This window comes from Dipodomys spectabilis, unplaced genomic scaffold (genome assembly GCF_019054845.1).
Source record: "Dipodomys spectabilis isolate Male_0828 unplaced genomic scaffold, ASM1905484v1 ptg000058l, whole genome shotgun sequence".
In the NCBI taxonomy this organism is placed as follows: Eukaryota; Metazoa; Chordata; class Mammalia; order Rodentia; family Heteromyidae; genus Dipodomys; species Dipodomys spectabilis.
Genome location: NW_024870735.1, coordinates 1,475,158 through 1,490,775, shown reverse-complemented (window position 1 = coordinate 1,490,775; position 15,618 = coordinate 1,475,158).

Genomic DNA, 15,618 nt, shown 5'->3' with positions numbered 1-15,618 from the left:
GTTTCCATAGAATTGAACTATTTTCTGTTTTAGTATGAGACAATACAAAATAATGTTTTTAAAAAAATAATGGCAAGCGTATTCTGACAATATTGTGTAGTTTGATAACATTCATGTCGATGTCCCTCCGATAAATAAAGAGGTAATTCAAATTAGCAGGCAAAATGTTCATTTTTATAAAAGATAATACACATAGAATAATATTTACTATACCAATACAGTGAAATTATATATTATGCAGCTCATTTTTAAGTTAATTTTATTGCCAAGGTGATATATAGAAGGGGTTGCAGTAATTGTAAGGTAGTGGATATATAACATCTCAAAATTTTTACCCCCTCCCTTATTTTTCTCACACTTTTCCTTCACCCCAATACTCCTCACAAGTTGTAAATTTCTAACATGTTGTCTTGTGAGTGTTGCTATTGCATTGGTTTTCCTTTTGTCCTTTGTTGGGCCATTTTATTATTCCGTTTCCCTTGCCAAATGAAGATAAATGTATATACAATACACAGGATACTGAAATCAAGTACAACAGTGGACAAACCATAGAGGAAAACACAAAAGAAATCACATAGTACATTAAAAACAACAACCACAAAGTAAAACCTCTCTTTCCATATCTAGGAGTTTATTTTGCTCAGCATCATTTTATGTGGTCATTTATACATAGCTATTGAGTCATTCTACTCATCTGCTAGGACTATCCTAGATATTTCCTAGTTATTACAAATGAGGGAAACCATGGAATCTGTTTCTTTGTGTCTTGCTTATTTTTCTTAGTAGGATTTTTCCAGCTCTTTCCATTTCCTTATAAATTGGAAGCATAGAATTCCTCCATACATATATAAAACACATTTTTTCAATTCCCTCATCTACTGAGTGGTATAGCGGTTTAAAACATGATTGCATGTAAGTATCACTTAAGGCCATTCAAAATGACAGATGGCAACTCAGCAGATATACTAATGTCATGATTTCCAAATAAGATAGTATTTTATGTTGGTACAAGTGTTGAGATATCTGAATGAGTCTAATGGATATCTTGCACTGAATTAGGCAGGAAGATATCCAATATCATATAGGATAAAAATGGTAGTGACAAAATATTTCCCTTGAGAAAGATATAGGAGGCTGCCAGAAGTATGAATTAGTTCAGATAATTTGAAGGATTTAGAAATGCAAGCTCAATTATGTCTCTTTACATAATAATCATGTAAGTGGAAGGGCAAAATAAGGGTAAGAGAAGAAAATAACTGACAGCAGACAATTTTCCCAAGTTACAGTACAAAAAAATATAATCTATAACTACCAAATTAAAGAGATCCCAATATAACACGTCCCACTTAATTTAGGTACATGCAGAATTTTTACTTGGCTTTTTCCTACTCTAATGCTCCAAAATAAATGAATACTTATAAGAAAAGTTATGTGATTGCCATTGCTTCAACTTGAACACTAACTGTGATAAGCCCTCTTTTTCTCATTTTTGCACTTGGAAAATAGTCCCTAAGTTGATGATGTTGTGGCTGATTAGAGTCAGAGTTAGGGCTTCTATTTTTACAATTATCCCAGAATAGTTTAAAGCCGTTTTTCCCCAGGACATCCAACTACATTGTCTGAAACTGTACATTGAACACACCCTCACACCTGAGCACATTATTTGAAATTATACTTCAGTTTTTCTTGGCACATTCTACTTTCTTCCTTTGTCTTTTTTGCACATTCCTTTTGAGTTCATAGTTGCTCTATTTCCATTTCATCTTTACAAACTGCTAAGAACATTGTTCAACTACCACTTCTTGTTTGCACACGCCCAGTCTATGTATGAAAGTACTTTGTCCATGTTAAGCAATAGAGTAATACTTAATCTCTGAGGAGAAAAGTTCCACAATATAATCCTATGCAAACATTAGAGGATGTAGAATTTAAAGCATTTTGAGACAGTGATATTAGAATTGAAAGGCTCCGTAGGGAAATTTTCCTGGAGCTCATTAGTTTACCCTAAAGAAATAAAAATATCCACAAAATTTGGAGCTAATTACTAAGTATCTGAATTAACATTAGATCCTAGATGTTGTGTTAATACAAGTCATGATTGTATTATTGTTACAACAGAAACCTTCACAACTTGGCAATGTGCATGAGAAAATGAAAGAAAGGCATTAAAGCAAAATGTCTTATCTTTTTAGGCATTTAATCCTAGTGGTGAGGGTAATGTCTGAACTCTTCCATTCAATAAAAGCTTGAAATTTATAAGAACACTTTCCTACATATATGAATTTGTGTCAGGTTGATAGACAGGGATATTTCAGCATGGAGATATACTTAACAAGAATTACATCTCAATAGAGTATTTGGCAGTTATGATGTGTCAATAGCTATTGAAGCATTTTCTATTTTAAAGAAGAATCAATTTGAGGAGTCTTCAGTCACATCCGTAAAGCTGTATGTTCAACTTAATACTTGGTGTTACTTGTCCTACATTTATAATGAGTAGGCTGATAAGATATCCAAACATATCTAAATATATTTCAATAAAATCCCAAACTGATATGGAGAGATGAGTCACTAATTGGAACTGTAGGACAAATTAGGCTTGTCTGTGCTTCAGTTCAATCTATAATCTCCTGGCTAAAGTTTTCAAAAATGTTCACAGAATACCTCTAAGAAAAGTTCATGACAGTTATATCTGTATAATATTTCTAAGGTCAGGATTAAAGCATTTGTTCCCAACATTTAGAATCAACAGGACCTGTTGAATTTATTGGTCCAGAATTTTGTCTCCACATTCATAGCTCAACATTTTATCAATATGACTTTCACCAAAACACTGTTCTTATTGATCTTGTCTATGTCCTTTTACTTTTCAAATCCAAATAGTAGATTTCCTTACTGAAATTTCTTTCCTTCCTTTTCTTCTGTAAATCTGTGTTTATTACCTTTTGTTTCCTTGTTTATCTCTTTCCTCCAATCTTGTCCACACTGGTACTCACATTGTTCACACTTTCGTCAGAACTTTCCTTTTCCTCTTCCCTTTAATAATGTCCCTGATTTTATCATTACATTTCATATTCATGTTCGTGGATATTTTGATGTTGTTCAAACAGACCTATCTTGGCATCTGTTTAACATAAACCTTAGAACTATCAGAGAGTTTATTTTCCTCTAAATCCATCTTTTCCTCCTGTAGTCCTTATCACCAAGAATGTAACTAACACAGTTAGGAGACAGAGATGTGAAAACACTTTATATTTCTTCTTACCCTACCTCCATCCATAGATAAGATGAATGATCAAGATTTTTTCAGTTTCTGTCATAATGTAATTTCTATGTACTCCTTTTTATGTCCCTGACACCAGCCTATTGCAAATACTCATCACCAGTCACTCAGTCCTCAAACAACTGTTTACAAAGTATGCATTTTTCCCCATAGTCTTTTCATATTGGTCCTCTTCTTCACCAAATGACTCTCCTTTTCAGCACACAGAGTAAAGAACTCAGGGAAAAATTCTAGTACCATTATTTACTCACAACATTGACTGTTGGTCTTATATTTCTCACCTGTAAATGGATGTAATCTACTAGAAATATTGAAGACTATATTTGTTGAATTCTAGAGCAAGGAAAAAGAAAGTAAACAGTCCTTACATTTTCTACCTTAGCTTACAAATAAGGAAAGAGTCAAATTCAGTTTGTTGGTATAAAGTCAGAAATAGTTTCATGCAGAAATAAAAATGAATTTTAACTCCTGGCTCTGTAGGTTGTGTCCTTTTATGGTAACTGCAGTTATGTAAGTGGTATTATGTAAATTGTATCATGTATTTACAGCTGTAATGAAGAACATGTTCTTAATATATCATTGGTAAACATTGGTTATTGAATAGTATCTATATGAGAATGTTATTTGAACTAATCACACTAAGTTGAAACCTACATCTTAGTCCATCAAAATATGGAAATAAATGATTTTATTTATAAGAAAATAATACCACCAAGAACAGTGAGTATACATTAGAATGACCGCTGGAATAACATTACGGTTTTTACTGTCTCTACCTGTTTATGTGATTGTATTTCTTGATATTCAAACTCTCCTCTTGTTATTCTGGTTCTTTTTTTTTTTTTCTTTTTGGTTCGTCATGGGGCCTGGACTCTGGGCCTGGCACTGTCCCTCAGCTCTTCAGCTCAATGCACACTACCACTTGAGCCACAGTGCCACTTCCTGCTTTTTCTGCTTATGTGGTGCTGAGGAATCAAACCCAGAGCCTCATATAGGCAAGGCCAGCACTCTGCCTCTGAGCCACCTTCCCATCCTTCCTCTTGTTATTGTTATTATATGTAATCCAACTCTGTTTATAACTATGCATTCAATGTGGGAAATTTAGCTTCAAAGATATCTAAAGATTTTTTTTTTCCTTTTCAATCACAACATCGTCATTATCAGACTACACTGTGGTCATCATCCTCTCCATCAAAATTATTATTAGTATCATAAGTGCTAATTATTGAACGTTGGATATGTGTCTATGATTTTATTATTATTTGTCTTTTGATTAATAATTTTAATGTTACCACTCTGCATGCATCCATATTGAAATTTTGAACAAATAAACAAAAAAAATTAAACCATATCAGGTTGCTTCACTATGTGCTTATAACAAATTATGGAATAGATTTTTTTAAGCATTGAAAATTCCTAATCAGTATGAATTAACCTCCTCCCTCTCCTTAACTACAAACAAATATTTAAGAGTTTGGGCAGAACCTTTTCAAGTAATATACTGTAAATGCTACTACAATATCATATGTATATCTAAAATTCACTTGAAAGTAATAAACTCTACTTTCTATTGAAATATTAGTTATTTTATTCTAGGAAAGTTTTAGAAAAATAGAGTGTATATCTTTGAAATGAAAAAGGTCAAGAATAGTAACATGAAAATTTTAGAGGGTGTCTGTCATATATATATATATATATATATATATAAATGTTATGTGTAAAATAGTACATTTTTAGAGATTATTTGTCATCAGAAATATATACATATATCTAAATTTATTTGCAGAATTATATACATCATAGTGAAGCAAACATCTTAAAACATAATTAAAATTAAAAAAAAATACTTCATGAAACCAAGTGCCGGTAACTCACCCTTATAATATGAGCTATTCTGGGTGCTGAGATCTTAGAATTGTTTCCAAAACCAGCCCAGACAGAAAAGTACTTATTCAATTCTTATCTCCAATTAACCACTGAAAACAGGAATTAGCTCTTTTCCTCAATTTCTGGAGTGCTGTCTTTGAGCATAAAAATGCTTAGGGACAATGCCCAGGCCTTGCAAACAACACCACCAACAACAAATTGTATCACATTAATTTCACAAAGGCATCTTTTAACTGCTGTGAACATTTCTTAGAAACATGAATACATAACCCTGGAAAACGTTAAGTAAAAAGGTATAGAACATTTACGTCTTTGTTAAAGACATGACTATTTATACTGTTTAAGATATTGAGGTAATGATTAGAAGTTAGGAATAATGATAGGTAGGTCATATACTGGGAGTCGTTTTTTTTATTCTATTTTTATTCTATTTTACAATAGTAATAAAATGATATTTATAATGATTATATAAAATTACTCTTGCTTGGTATTTGAATTATCATAAGTGATAAATATTTTTAAATGATTTCCAAAGCAAAGGAGTATCAGTTCTTTTGTGATTTCAAAAAAATTAAGAAAATGATTTCAAGGTTGGTTCACTCTAAGTCTGTATTTGTTTTCTTGTTCTAGTTTTCATATGTTTGTAGAAATTAAAATTCCAAAAATTTAATGGATATTGGCATTCAGGAACATCTTCACATACACTAATATTGGATTCCCTTAAGTGGAATTGCTTTATTTCATTTTTTACTTTCACCAATAAATCAAGATGATTGTGTATTTTGTTCTTTTCATTGCTTTTGGCTCTTATCTTGAGAATACGTTTTTCCTAGCAAAGTAGAGATAAGCAATTGGATTGAACAAGTAACATATGACTTTCATAAAATGCAGATGCATAGATTTGTGTCTTCTGTCATTTGTTAAAAGTTTCTTCCAGAAAAGTTTCTCAATTACTTAGAAATTTTTTCCCTTCCCCTCCACAAATTATACCGACATCAAATACAGTGAAAGCACGGGTTATAATGTGGGGGAGGGACATACAAAGCAACAAAGAAATAATCTTATAAATGTGTTAGAAACAATCCCATGAAAGAAAAAAAAACATTTGAATACATATCTTAGGGTTCATTTCCCTAACATCACCTTATCTGACCTTTTCTGCTTGACTCAGACATATACTAGATATTGCAAATAAGGGAAACCATGGGGGAAAAATAGGGATAGAGGTGAACCCATTGCAACAGTGAGATGTACAAGTCGAAAAATGAACTTTACAACAGTGGTGGGGGGGGGGTAGTGGGGAGGATTGGGTGGGGCGGCGGGGATGATGGGAAGGGCTAGGAAGGGCAAACAAAGGAGGAGGCTGCAATGCTTGATAAGAAATGTACTCATTATCTTGCCCATGTAATTGTAACCCCTCTGTACAGTTTTTTCACAATAAAAATAATAAAAATTACTTATCACATATACTTTTGGATTGAGTTATCTCTGTATAAACTCAAACGGACAAAATACCCTCAAAATAAACAGAAATCACATCTTTGTTTTAAATGCAGCAGTTTACAAAGAGTATTTAGCCAGCACCAAAAATATCTTTTTAACAATTCTGCATTTTGTGTGAAGAAGTGTTAACAATAGTTTTTTTTCTTGACATGCAATTCACTTACAATATAATATCTCCTTTTATTGTATACATTTTAGTGCTTTGGAAGTGAATTGTACCTTCATAGGTTTTCAAAGCCTAATTTTCACAAACTTGCATTTCTTCAAACAGAAATGCTGTAAATTTTAGAACAGACATTAAAATAGATATAAAATTCAATTACAGGAATTTGCCCAGCATACATCCTGTATAGTGTGTCTTTTCAAAATTTGTTTTTGTGGATCATTTCCAGGGTCTCACACATACTATTCAAGTTCACAGTCAATTAACTACATTCTCTGTCCAAAAAAGTTTTTTACTTCTGTTTAATACATTCATAGAAGTATAATACCTGGATCCTGTACAATTCTTTCACCTTTTGAAGACTTGGAAACTTGTTTGCTAAAATGATTGCAGCATTATACAAATCGATCACTATGAGAAGAATATCAATTTATCCACAAATGCATTTACTATATTTTGGGTCCTCTTTTTATATTATGGTCATACTAGTGAGTTTTCTTTTTATTATTTCTTAGACACTAAAGAGGAGCTTATTTCATATGTTCCTCCTATTGACTATTAAATTACATATGTTATTTAAAGAAATATCTTATTCAGGAAAAAATTTATATAGAATTAGAAGATAGAAAAATACTTAAGTTTCAGAATCACTGTAGCATTAACATTGTAGCATTAACCAATCTGTGCCCTCTGTTGGATATGTTTTCATTTCTGTTATACTGTCCCTTGAGTTATGAACTGTTATCACTTGATATAATCCACTTCTTGCTTTTCTTTAGCCCCTAATGTTTTCCATGTCAAATTTTTAGAAACCTTTACTGATCAATGTCATGGATTTTTACATTTAATTTTTATAGGTTTTTACAATTCACATTTAGTTTGATAATCATTCTTTATAAGGTTTGAGGTAGGCCATGTGCCGGTGGCTCATGCCTGTAATCCTAGTTACTCAGGAGGCTGAGATCTGAGGATCGTGGTTTAAAGCCAGCCTGGGCAAGAAAGTCCATGAGACTGTTATCTCCAATAAACCACTAGAACACTTGAAGTTTTTGCTGTTGCTCAAGCGGTAAAGTGCTCACCTTGAGCTGAAGAGCACATGGACAGCGCCCAAGCCCAGAGTTCAAACCCCATGACCGGCAGAAAAACAAACAAACAAAGGATTGAGGTACTAGTCTAAGATCATTCTTTAAATCTAGAGAGGCAATAGTGCCAATACAACCATTTAAGTTTCTGTTTTTATTTCATAAAGTCATAGCATCCTTTTCAAAATCTGTGGATCATAAAACTAAGAATTTATTTTTGACAAATCTTTTACCTTCTTCTATGTGTCTGTTTTTATAGTAGAACTATGTTGTCTTCACTACTAAACATGGTAATACTATTCAAAGCTAGTATGAAGGCTCAAGCTACACCATTTTACAAGATTTCTCTGACTGACCTGTATTCCTTGAATTTACATATGAGATTATTGAGCAGGTGGACCAATATTCTACAGAGATATCTAAATATTTGATAGTCACTCATATTTCACTCCTTGTGAAAATACAAACCCCTGATATTATATATAGAAAATGTCTTAGAGACTGCTCAATGCAACTAAAATTAATTTAGGAATGAGTTAAGATTTAGATAGCAGTACAGCATAATAAAGCTGAATGATAACTACTTGAGCTGCACTGCAGAAGAGAGTGAGAGGGAGAAGAATGGTGGACCACAGAGGAGCTGTATGTCATTGGTCTTGTTTCAAAAAGCAGAAAGACTTCAGAGAAGAGAAGGAGAAAAATAAAGTGTCCTGAATATAGTTTCTTTTTAATCCACCTGATAGATTGGACTGAAAGTCAGATAACATCGGAAAAATAAAATAGAAAATAAAGCATTGTATAGAGCTGTTACAATGTAAAGAAGCTGTACTAGGAATATAATTAATTTCCAAGTAAATAAGAGATAGAATAACAATAACAATTGCTAACGTGGATAGAAGATGGATCACATTTTATCATACATAATTTTGAAAAAACATACTAGGAATGAAAATTTCAAAGTCATAATTTAAAATACAATTTGTATTATAACTAGATAGTATAGCTCAGAGGTAAAATATTGGCCTAACATATGTGAAGCAATTGTGTGATCTCCCAAGAATTACAAAGTACACACAAAGCACACACACACAAAAACACATAAACACACACAAACACCACATACACACATTTGTTATTATCATATTAAACAGAGAAAATTACCACAAATAGTAAAAGTATTTTAAAATATGAAATCATAATATTGCTCACACTATTTAAAAGTTTAGTAGAAATAAAATAGTCACAAGATTCTTGGATTCATTTTTTTTAATTTTTACTTTTTATTGTGAACATATTGTAAAGAGGGGTTATAATTTCATGGGCAAGATAATGAGTACATTTCTTATCAAGCATTGTAGCTTCCTCCTTTGTTTACCTTCACATCCTTTCCCAGCCTCCCCCAGCCCCGCTGCACCAAAGTTGTAAAGTTCGTTTTTAACATGACAACTTGTACTTCTCATTGTTGCAATGGGTCCACCTGTATCCTTATTTTTCCCCTCCCCCACCCCCACAAATTATACCGACATCAAATACAGTGAAAGCAGGAGTTACACTGACGGGGAAGGACATACAAAGAAACAAAGAAATAATCTTATAAATGCGTTAGAAAGCAATGCATGAGAGCAAAAGCAATTAAATACCTATCTAAGGGTTCATTTTCCTAACATCACCTTACCTGACCTTTTCTGATTGACTCATACATATATGAGATATTGCAAATAAGGGAAACAATGGAACCTATGTTTCTTTGGGCTTGGCTTACTTCACGTAATATAATTTTTTCCAAGTCTTTCCATTTCCTAACAAATGGGGCAATGTCATTCTTTCTGATGGAGGCATAGAATTCCGTTGTGTATATATATCACATTTTCTTGATCCATTCATCTACTGAGGGGCATCTGGGTTGGTTTCATATCTTAGCAATGGTAAATAATGCTGCAGTAAAATAGTTGTGCTGGTAGCTTTAGTGTGGTCTTGTTTGTAAACATTTGGGTAAATGCCCAAAAGTGGGATTGCTGGGTCATAGGGGAGCTCTATGTGAAGTCTTTTGAGGAACATCCATATTACTTTCCAAAGTGGTTGAACAAGTTTACACCCCCACCACCAATGAAGTAAGGTTCCCTTCTGTCCACATCCCCTCCAGCATCTGTTGTTATTAGAGTTCTTGATGGTTGCCATTCTAACTGGGGTGAGGTGGTATCTCAGTGTTGTTTTGATTTGCATTTCTTTTATGGCTAGGGAGGTTGAGCATTTCTTCATGTGTCTATTGGCCATCATTCTTTCTTCTTCAGAGAAGTTTCTCTTTAAGTCTTTAGCCCACTTCTTTATTGGGCAGTTATTTCTTTGAGGATTTGTTGTTGGGGGATTTAATTTTTTGAGTTCCAAGTATATTTTAGATATGAGACCCTTGTCCGTTGTATGGCTATTGAAGATCTTCTCCCAATCCGTGGGCTTTCTATTGATCTTGCTAGCTACGTCCTTTGCCATGCAGAAGCTCTGCAACTTTATGCAATCCCATTTGTCTAACCTTCCTTTGATTTGTTGTGTTTCCGGGTTTCTATTAAGAAAATTTTGGCCTGCGCCAAGGAGACGTAGAGTTTCTCCTATTCCATCCTGTAATGTTTTCAGAGTGTCTGTTTTGACTCCAAGGTCTTTGATCCATTTGGAGTTGATTCTGCTGCAAGGTGATATATATGGATCTAGCTTTAGTTTTCTATAAGTACTTAACCTATTTTTCCAACACCATTTACTGAAGAGGCTGTCTTTCTTCCATTCTATTTTTTTAGCTCCCTTATTTAAGATTAGATGGCTATAGGTCTGTAGGTTCATTACTGGGTTTTCAATTCTATTCCATTGGTCCTGAGGTCTGTTCTTGTGCCAGTAAAGAGCTGTTTTTATTTCTATGGCTTTATAGTAGAGTTTGAAATTTGGTATTGATATTCCTCCAGCGGTGTTCTTTCCGTTGCGGAGTGTTTTTGCTATTTGGGGCCTTTTATTGTTCCATATGAATTTTTGGATTGCTTCTTCTATTTCCTTGCAGAATGAGGTTGGAATTTTGATAGGTATTGCATTGAATTTGTAGATAGCCTTGGGAAGTATTGCCATTTTCACGATGTTAATCTTTCCAATCCAGGAGCTTGGGAGTTTTTGCCAAATTCTAAGTTCTGTTTTGATTTCCTTTTTCAAGTTTTTAAAGTTTTCATTGTAGAGGTCCTTCACTTCTTTGGTTAAGCTAATTCCTAGGTATTTTAGTTTTTGTGGGGCTATCACAAATGGAGTTGATTTCCTAATTTCAGCCACACTTTTCTCATTGTTGGCATACAGAAAAGCCATTGATTTTCGGGGGTTAATTTTATACCCTGGTAATTTGCCAAAGTTTTGAATCAGCTTGAGTAATTTGGGAGTGAATTCTTATATATTAAGTAAATTGAAAATTAAGAAATAAAAGACATGAGAAATTTGTAAAAAAAGTTTTAAGTAATAAACATTTTGAAATATGTTTCCTTTTATTTTGACAAAAGATTGTTGTTACTAGTGTTTTAACTCAAGATTTAGAATATGATAACCAGGTGCTCTATATCTTGCTAGGGATGGCTATGTCTCTAATCATTTCACTCTGGAAATTTTATGATAAAGTCTCATAGTTTCTCAATCTCTCCGAATTAAAAACCCTATTTACACTTCCCACAATAGTTAGAAAATGGAAACCACAAATCACTATGCCTAGCTCAAACATTTTTTTAATTCAAGTACAAATATTTCCGAAAAGTGACCAGGTAATAAAGCCTTTTTAAATAAAGTATGTGCTTCTTGAAAATACAGTATTTGTTACATGGACAAATATGTTTAGAACTATAAGTAAATAAATTTATTTAAATTCACAAACCATATAAAATTTAAGAAAATAATTTTTACATATTCACATGTTAACTATTTTGAAAGCAAAATATATACCTGAATAATTTACATGTGTGAAAATTATGCAAAACTGAATTAACAAATCCTACAACTCTGAAAAAAGAATTACCCTAAAGAAACAAAACAAAATAAGTTCAAAATTTGAAATTTAGAAAATAAAATGAAGTGTTCTCTTTAGTTGACTTAAGTAACTGTAAACCCTCTGTATATCAATTTTATAATAAAAAATGCATAAACAAAGAAAGAAATGTACCCATTGGTCAATAGCGACAGGGAAAACATCAGTAGTTTTTTTTTGAGTGTGCAAAAATTCAATGGAAGTGATAACAATGTTCCTTCCATAATAAATGTACTCATTATCTTACTTATGTAACTGTATCCCATCTGTACATTACATTTACAGTAGAATTACACTGAAATTAAAAATAAACTAATTAATATACCAATTAAGAATTCGTAGGGAGCTAGGAAGTTGGCTCAGTGGTAGTGCACTTGCCTTGCATGCTTGAGGCCCTGGGTTCGATTCCTCAGCATCACATAAACAGAAAAAAAAAGCTGGAAGTGCCACTGTGGCTCAAGTGGTAGAGTGCTAGACTTGAGCTAGCCTTGAGGGACAGTGCCAAGTCCAGAGTTCAGGTTCCACGACTGGACACCCCCCAAAAAAAACAAAAACAAAAACAAAAAAAAAAAACCAGCAGCATTACTAGAAGCCATTGGTTAAAAACTTTTTAGAAAACTGCCCTAATTACTCAAGTAATATAATTTGATGATACTATTTAAATACTTCAACTTCAGCAGAGAAGCCAAAAGTTTAAAAATGTTACAAAGTAAAGTAATAAATCAGAATATATTACTATTAATAATAATCAAAAGATGAATTTATAGTGGTAGTCAAATATGTAAGAAATGAGGCAATTTGCCATTCGTTTGCACTTAATAAGTGAGATGGAATTTTCTAGGTCTTTTTAAATATATAGTAAGTTTAATGAAGAAACTATTCTGTCACATCATATGTTACTGAGATGAAGCTGATATTAGAACAAAGAGCAGATTGTACTAAGTTTTGGATGTTAATGTTTATACTTATTTTGGTTGTGGGAAATTGTGTTCAACTTGGGGTATTATTTTTGTTAAACTGGTGGCATATCAGTGGTTAATTTTAGGATAGGGGTTCCCTTTCCACAAGAACATGCACCTGATCTTTCTTTTTAGCCTTCCCATTATCAATGGCATAAGAGTTGCACACCAACTTGTCTAGATTCCTACCTTGGTTGGTCTGGATTCTGTAGTCCTTCCAATTTTATCCTGTAGATAGTGCAGGATGGTGGAAATAATCCAATGCACCCAGCAATAAATAGAGAAGGAAGTCCACTAAACTTTTGGCCTGGGTTCTGTTCTCAAGCCTCCTCAGTAATTAAGAGTTCAGATGGGAGCCCCTGGTGCCACGCAGTAAGACTATTTTTTTTAAAGCAACTACACATATATATATGACTTAGTCATGTGGAAACCTCAGGACAAGAAAAAAAGATCAGTGAAGCATAAAGGACAGGCCCAATTTTAACTAGCTACTTAGAGGCTGAATAAGCTTAACTAGCTACTCAGGAGTCTGAGATATGAAGACCACTATTCAAAGCCAGTCCAATCATGAAAATAAATGTGATTATCTCCAAAAAAAAAAAAAAAAAACCAGAAGTGGAACAATGGCTCAAGTGGTAAACCACTATCCTTGGTCACAGAAAAGATTAGGGAGAGTGCCCAAGCACTGTCAAGCCTCAGGAATGATGAATGAATGAATGAGCACTTGCACATGCACGTGTGTGTATACGCGTGCATGTGTACACACACACACTCTCCCTAACACACACACACACACACACACACACACACAAATGAGCATTTCAATGCGAAGTTCTTTTTTTACGGTGTTGTAATCTATTTCCCTGTATTAGTTTACAAATTAACAAAATCAGCTAAGCATCTACGTACATACAACTCATCATGTTTCTCTAAAGTCAACTCTCTTTTTGGAAGCATGCTTTTATTTGAACCAAATGTAAATTATTCAGAAGTTCGATTTATCTCCCTCAATTCTGTAGAATTAGATGATTGTTTAGATTCCTCCAAGCAATATAATTTTGTGAAATCCTGCATCAAGCAACGTATTTCTTTCACTAGACGGGAAGTCTCTGTCAAACAATTAATAATAGCTTTTCTTCTCCTTGCTAGCATCTGTAGTTTTATTATCTTCTTATATTTCATGATCTGTCTGTGTATGACAAAGTCTGCTGTGAAAATAAAAAGACCCTTCGCAGCACTTATCATTTATATACCATTCATAGATATGAAGGTGTTTAAATATTACTGAAATTGCTTTGGAATGAATCATGTTCACCTTGACTATCGTGAAAAAGAAGAATTGGTTTCTCAGAACTTTAGGTAAGAACTTGATTGAAAGAAACAAAAGGAAAAGTGAGGAACAACTCAACACATACATTCTAATGAAACAAAACAACCCAAGAAAACAAATTAATTAAGTACTGAAGAACCTGCAGGAAATGCAAAGACTTAAAAAAAATCAGCTATGACAAGCTTATGAAAATCCTGACTACATGGGAGTCTACTCTTGTGAGGATAGAGGTTAAAGCCCAGACTGGACAAAGATGTATACACAATGCCATGCACCTGATATTCTAAATTCCAGGAAGAATAACATAATGTGGACTGAGCCCAAGATCATATACAAGTATCTGAAAAATAATCAAGATAATTTAGGGCTGGAGACATAACAAAGTGGTAAGAACACCCATTTATGAGGCACAAGACACTCAATTCAAACTCTAATATTATGGGTATTAAAGTAAAAAGCTATGATTTTAAATATTTGGAATAATGTTAAGATTTGAATATTTGAGTGGAAAATGCATGAGAGAGATAGAATGAACCCATGGTGCAATGCTTTCAACTTAAGTGAAAATATTTTCTGGTACTTCAGACAAAACAGAGTTACCTTGCAAATGAGCATGGTTGTATGTTTGGGTGATGGACATACTTTACTTACACAGGTGTAAATTAAATAGATTTTATTTGGGTAGTTTCTACTTCTTGAACTAAGAGCCTTGATGATGTCCCTGAAATTTTTCTCTCAAGGCTACCACTCTACTACTTTGAGCCACAGTTCCAATTCTGATTTTCTGTTGATTGTTTGGTGATAAGAGGCTCCTGGACATTCCTGCCCAGGATGACTTCAAACTATGATTGTCAGATCTCAGCCTTCCGAGTAACCAGGATGCCAGGCATGAGCCATCGATAGTTTTAATAATTTAGTAAATTGTACAGTTACTGAAGTTATTCATTATCATTATATCCTGTGTAATATATGTGTGTATGTATATAACAATGCATACGGATAGAAATATTTTAACATATTTTTGTATCTACAGTAGGTTTATGAAATCATCCATTATAAAATAAAATGGAGACAAAAGTTAATAAGGAGCAAAAGAAAGGAAATTATCACATGTTTCTTGTTGTTGAATGGAATACGAATTGCAAAAATCAGTTTGGGAAAATCATCTGTACGTTAACAAAATGGATATGAGCTATTAATTCCAATCCATCTATTTGCCCATGTTGTGCAACCTCACACATGAGTGTCAAAATCAAACCACAATTTTTGCCTTTGCTTTTAACTCACCTGTTATAATTTACAGGTTAGATGAAGTAATCAAATAAAGATTAAAATAATATTATGGGAGGCTATGAATTGGAGCTGAAAATTATAT